General features: G+C 39.7%; 1 non-coding gene across 1 annotated transcript; it reads right to left on the bottom strand.

Annotated features, from left to right (window-relative positions):
- Nucleotides 1-656: 656 nt before the first annotated feature.
- Nucleotides 657-762, bottom strand: LOC121998945. The gene has a single exon (XR_006116724.1). It is a non-coding gene; the product is annotated as a small nucleolar RNA R71 (small nucleolar RNA).
- Nucleotides 763-7,025: the final 6,263 nt, after the last annotated feature.

Below are 7,025 nucleotides of genomic sequence, written 5' to 3'. Positions count from 1 at the left end.
TAAGTTTTTATTTTCTTGTATAACATTCTTGTCAATTTTTTTTGTTGCAATTCTAATTCTGCATTCTTGATTTCTAACATTCTAGTCTAATTTTTCTCTGTTTTTCTTTTGATTTAGTTCTTTCTTCTTTATCTTTTGAGCATATATATCTTGCGATCTTGTTCTTGTGTATACGAAGATCTAACTTTGTAGGAGAACTTCTTCCTCTAGACCCCGAGATAGACAGAACATTTCATAGAAGAAGAACTTCGCAAAGACAACAAACAAAACAAGAATATTCTAGCATGGAAAATATACCACTAAAGGATTATGCAGCACCTTATGCTAGGGGGTTTCGATCTAGCATTTCAAGACCTTCAGTTGAAGTAAACAATTTTGAGATCAAATCTACTATTATTTCTATGGTGCAGCAAAATCAGTTTGGTGGAGGACCGCATGAGGACCCAAATCAACATTTGGAGGTCTTCTATGAGATATGCGACCCAATGAAAATGAATGGTGTTCCTTCTGAAGTAGTGTGCTTATTATTATTTGGGTTTCTTTAAGAGATAGAGCTAAGCAATGGTTAAACTCTTTAGCTCCAAATAGCATCATCACATGGGAGCAATGCGAGCAACAATTTTTGGATAAATTCTATCCGCCTAGTAAACCGGCTCATATGAGAAATCTCATTGCAAGTTTCAAACAAGTTGACTCAGAATCTTTATTTGAAGCTTGGGATAGATACAACAATATGCTCAGACAATGCCCACATCATGGTTTGGAGAGGTGATTAGTGTTACACACATTCTATAATGGCATCAATTATCATACCAAGGTGTCCCTTGATTCAGCTGCTGGAGGGGCACTCGTGAACAAAAGTCTAGATGAAGCTAAGGAAATAATTGAAAGTGTAGCACAAAATCATCATCAATGGGAAAATGAGAGGAATGGTGACTATTCTTATTCAAACCCAACTAAAGCATCAGGGAAATTTGATGTTGATGCGGTCACTCTAATGTCTGCAAAGTTGGATGCTCTCACAAAGAAGCTGGAAAGTATGGGGACTAACACTAATACAATCAATGCCATAGTATGTTTTTGTGAAACATGTGGTAGTTCTGATCATTCACAAGACTCATGTTCTTTGGGAGCTATATCTGCACAGATAAATCAATTAGAGCAATGTGACGCTATCATGAGTTTTAATCAAAGGCAGAACAATCCATATTCCAACACATATAACCCTAGGTGGAAGAATCATCCAAATTTTTCCTATAGAAATAATGAAGAACAGGGACCACCCATGGGAGGCAAACAAAGTTTCCAATCCGGCTAACAAAGTTTTCAGCAACAACAACAATCTTCTCAAGGCTATCAATTTTCTAAAATCGAAAAGATGCTTGAGGAAATTATCTCTAATCAAAATGAAATGAAGTAAGATATTTTGAAGTTGACTCAGAGAATGGATAATTCTGAAAAGTATCAAAAGATTCAAGATAGCTAAATTACCCAGCTAGCCTCATCATCTTCAAGAGCACCAGGGCAATTTCCTGGAAAACCTGATGTAAATCCAATCGAGCATTGCAATCACATCAAACTTAGGAGCGGACGGACCTTGGGGAATCCTCAAGTGACTGCTCCAAAAGGGATGAAAGTTGAAGAAGAGCTCTCTCCTCCAGCACTTGAACCAAATCAAATTCAAGAAAATAAGGAGAGTACCATTAAGGTTGAAGAGACTCTTCCACTTAATCCACAGAGTCAAGTAATCCCTTTTCCTCAAAGATTAGTGATGCTAAAGAAGGATGAAGAGTTTGACAGATTTTTGGACAAAGTCAAAGAAATATGTGTTGAAGTACCTCTTATTGATGCAATATTACAAATGCCCAAGTTTGCCAAATTCTTGAAGGACATCATGTCTAGCAAAAGAAGAAGAGGAGACATAGAGACTATAGCACTTACAGATGAATGTAGTGCTCTTTTTGAGAAGAACACTTCCCCAAAGTTGAAGGATCCAGGAAGCTTTTATATTCCTTGCAACATAGGAGCTGAATTCATTGAGAAAGTTTTTTGTAATTTGGGGGCAAGTGTTACCCTCATTCCTTATTCCATTTGTAATAAATTATGTCTCAAAAACTTTAAACTTACTACTATGGCAATGCAACTAGCTGATTATTCCTGTAGGTACCCTATGGGTATTGTTGAAGACGTGACAGTAGAGGTAGGTGGGAGCATAATTCCCACAGATTTTATTGTGTTAGACATGGAGGAGGATCTGAAAATTCCTATCATATTAGGAAGACCATTCCTTGCTACAGCTGGAGCTATTATAAATGTTAAAAATCATAAACTTTCTTTGGTAATTGGTAAGAAACGGTTGGAATATGATCTATCTAATGCCTCTAACCATGTCTTTTCTCTTTTAAATGCTTGTAGCAGGGCAAGCATTTACAAACTTGAGGAATGAAATTTCCATCCTCATGGGAGGCCACCAAATGAAGAGAACAATATGGTGGAAGATGTTGGGAGAAGGCCTCCCAACAAAAATGAAAAATATGTCTGCCCTCCTAGGGTAAGAAAAAGAGAAGAATGATTAGATTGGTCGAGCTAAAGACCTTAAACAAACGCTTCTTGAGAGGCAACCCAAGGGTTCTTTTAGTTAGTGCATTTTATATTTCTATTTTTCATTAGTAGTGTTTTTACTTTGTTTTCACTTTGATTTCAGGTTGAAATTTCACTTCCATGAGCTAGCCATGACTTCTTCATGGGCATGGAAGTGTTGGAGAAGCAAGGAAGGAGAAAAATCATCATTTGGAGCAAAATAGAGTTTGGTCGTGTGCCATACACGACCAGACATATGCTGCAAATAAGGGGGATGCTAGGGCCGTGTCTTCAAGACACGACCATGTAGGATCTCCAGAGAAGAAAACATGCTCGGCCGTGTCCCAGACACGGCCGTGTGAAGATTCCAGTGGAGGAAACAAGCCCGGCCGTGTCCCACACACGGTCGTGTGAAGATCTAGCGGAGGAATGCGCATTGGCCGTGTCATCCAACACGCCTGTGCAAAGCCTCCCGAGGAGGAGAAGGAAGAGGTCGTGTCTCACACACGGCCGTGTGAGCTAACCCAAGAGGGAGAAGGGAGAGGCCGTGTAGATCTACACAACCCGTGTGGAGTGGAGCTGTTCAAGTCGTGTCCCCAATACACGGCCAGATCCAAGCCATGTCCGCCACACACCCCCTTCACCTCCACACCTTTTTATCTCCCAAACTCCTCTCTTCTTCAATCTTTCTCCCAAATCTTCTCAGATCTAGACCTCAAACTCTTCCTTTTCTTCGAACTTTATCAAGATCTAGATTCTTCTTTTCTCCTATACCTAAGATCTCCAACTCCTTACCTAAAGCTCTTGTTCTTCAAGAACTAATCCTTCAAGATCTAACCTCTCCAACCAAGAATAGTACCTCCCCCACTTAATCTTAACAGTATGTCTAATATTTTGAAGAGACTTCACAAAGGAAGTGGTGGATCTAGTGGAGGGAAAGAGCCAACAAAAGAGAAAGGGAAACAACAAGAAAAAGGCAAAGGGAATAGGACTGCACGTGACGAAGGTAATGACAATGAATTCAATATCATTTTTAGAAATGAAGATCATAAGACTAGATTTGTAATTCTTATCAATAGAAAGATTGTGTGCATACGATACATGGACCCAACTGTTTTAGACATGCTAGGGATTAGAGAAGATGTAGATTGGATGATTGGGTTTTTAGATTGGAGCGACATTATGTACACACATCTACCTACATATCCTCACATTGTTTTGGAATTTTTGAGTTCACTAGACGCCCACTTTGCCAATGAAGATGATTATGTTGGCAAAATCACTTTTAGACTTATGAATCAAGAATTTCAGTGGACGTTTAGTAATTTCAATAATTATTTTGGATTGTCTACCGGTCACTCTCGTAGGTTTGATTCTAGGTTTAATTGGAATCATTTTTGGAATTCAATCACTGGATTAGAACAATCTTATGAGCCTTCTAGAGCTAAGGCTTCTCACATGCAAAACCCCATTTTTAGATACTTACATCGTGTCATGAGTAAAACTATTTTGGTAGGGGGGAAAGTGATAGGGTCATCAAGAAAGTTGAGCTTTATGCTTTGTGGGCTATGTTATATAAGGTTGATTTCGATTCCGGTTTTCATTTTTTTCAAACCTTGGTGAGAGCTGGGAGGGCATCCTCAGGATCTATTGTTTTTGGTGGGTTGATTACTCAAATAGCTTGTAACTTGGATCTTGATTTAGATGGGTTGAAAGCCATCCATGGCAATGATATGATAGACATTGATGCATGTATTGTCATGAAAATGATTGTTCGGGATGAGAATGATTTTGTATTTCCTAGGAGGAATGATTTTCCTTTACCTCTTCCTCGTCCCGAATGAACTTCCGTTCGCAACCCTGCTAATTGGGTAATCACCGATTCAGACCCGAGATGTTCCTTCCATATCTGAAGATATAGAGCCACACATTGAGCCCTCGTCATTTGGACACCCGCAGCCCTATGGACATCCGGATCCTGCTAAGCATTCTTTTGCCTATGGTACGGGTTCCTCCAGATTTGACTTTTCAGATTTTCATGCATCTCTAGAATTACTTCATGAGAAGCAAAATGCCCAACAAACAATGTTGGAGAGTCGCTTCTCTTTATCAGATGATTAGTTTAGAGAAGTACGAAATCACTTTCAGTTTACGAGGAACTTTCAAGGTCAAATGGCTGAATTTGTTCAGGACTATGATATTGATCAAGCTAGAATAAGGGATTTTATGCAGGGCATGAGTGTTACTAGCCAACAAATAGATGCTCTTTATGAATATCATAGATTCCTAGGTGAAATGCCTGGTTTTCCTAGTTTTCCTATCGGAGAATGACGTAGACCTCCTTTCCCTCGCCCACCTCCTCCACCATATTAATTTCATCGGGACGATGAAAAGTTTAAGTATGGGGGGGTGTCAATAACCTGATTTTTCTTTGCATTTTTATTTTTCTTTTTGCATTCTAGTTTTCAGTTTTTGCTTTTATTCTGCATTTTATCTTGATTGTCTTGCTTTGATTGTTTGTTTTTGATAGTCACTTGACGGTCTTTTGAAAACCTTGTGGCATACATCTTGAGAACATCAAACTTTACTTATATGCTTTCTTGTCTTTAAGTGAAAATGTTAGCACGTTCATTATCTAGGTTCATGATGTTTAAATGATGCTAGTAGTATGCTTAGTGTACCTCTTTTCTCTATCTTGGGTAGCATGAAATAAGCTAAGTATTATATGGAGATAGGTTTTAGTTTTGGCTTGACCTTAAGGATCTTACCTTTACTTCACTATACTTGAGCTTGGATTGTTGATGTCATTGAAATAGTCATGATTCATCTTGTTTGTTTAGTATTTGTTTTCCATGGTGATTTCTCAAACTTCATTTTGGTTACTGGATGAGGCTCAAATCATGTAAGCTCATTTGGAAAAATCAAAATATCCCAACATTTGTGCTAAAAATACATTTGTGAATAAGATTTACACAATGCAAATACTTATGAAAAAAAAGGTGTGAAAAAATAGGGAAAAAAAAGTGAATAAGGGATATAAAAAATAGTTGTCGTGAGTGGAATCTAGCAATTCACTCCTTTGAGACCGAGTTAGGTTACTGGGGAAATGACTGCTTAGCTTCTCTTGAAATTGAGCACGCCTTTGAGACCTTGGGTTGATTGAGAAATATGAACAAAGTGTGTGGCATGTAAGTGTCTATCACCGGTTACGTGCCTATCACCGGAAACATTAGGAACTCAAATTTGATGATGACTTAACTAGGATTAAGATTGAAACTTGAAGGATTTTGAGTTACTTATTACACTGTGCACAAGATACTTATGCTTGAGTCATTCTTGACTTGTTTCCATGATCATGCTTGTTAATGAAACTTTTTATAGAGTTAGGAAAATGCATTAGGGATATGAGTGTGTTGTAGAACATATGAATTTAGATTGCAACATTTTGCTTGAGGATAAGCAAAGGTTTAAGTCTGGGGGTGTGATGTACGTAGATTGTATACTCTTGTTTAGCATATTTTGACACACATTCACATACTTTGCACATTCTTTATCTATGCATTTTCGTACTTCCAGCTTTGCTTTTAGCATATTTACTCTTTTTATTCAGAGATTTGCTTTTGTACATTTTCTGTACGCAGGAGTCGATTTTGGAGAGGAATTAATGTCCGAGGCAAAAATTACAATGGATGAAGGAAGGAAGGAAGAGGCTTGAGTGCCACACGACCCTAACATGGGGGGGGGGGTGCCCAGGCCATGTGGTGATCACCACCCGTGTGGCTGCAGTAGAGGAGGAAGTGGCCATGGCTGTGTGTGCATCACACGGCCATGCCAGGTTCAAAGTAAAGTGAGCCCTAGCCGTGTGCACCACACGACCGTGCAAGCCCTCTAGAGTCGAAGCAGTACACGGCCGTGTAGATCTACACGGTCGTGCAACATTTCTAGAGGCCAAGCAAGCCCTGGTCGTGTGCACCACACGACCATGCAGGGGTTCCAGAGCCGGAGGTAGAGCAGGCCGTGTAGATCTACACGACCGTGCAAAGGGGAGCATGGAAAAGCATACCACGACCGTGTCTCATGCATGGCCGTGTGAGTTGAGCAGAGAGGGGAGTAGCACAGGCCGTGTAAGCTTCACACGGCCGTGTCTCAGAGCCGTGTGGCGCCCAAACCCCTCTTCTATATAAAGCTTTCTTCATGATTTGAAAGGGGATCTTCTCCCCTTTGGGAGAGAGCAAGATTTGGGCAATTCCTCTCCATCTTAGAGGGATTTTCCGGTGATTCAAGAGTAGGTCTTCAACGTATCGACTCCGGAATCGAGGATTGGATCCGAACACCGCTCTTCATCGTAGATAAGCTTTCTCTCTCTCTTTTCTTGGATTTGGGGATCAAGAATGCTTGTAATCTTTCTCTTTTCTTGGATTTGGGGATCAAGAATGCTTGTAATC

This window comes from Zingiber officinale, chromosome 6A, assembly GCF_018446385.1.
Source record: "Zingiber officinale cultivar Zhangliang chromosome 6A, Zo_v1.1, whole genome shotgun sequence".
NCBI classification, from domain to species: domain Eukaryota; kingdom Viridiplantae; phylum Streptophyta; class Magnoliopsida; order Zingiberales; family Zingiberaceae; genus Zingiber; species Zingiber officinale.
This window is presented reverse-complemented; position numbering and strand designations above follow the sequence as displayed.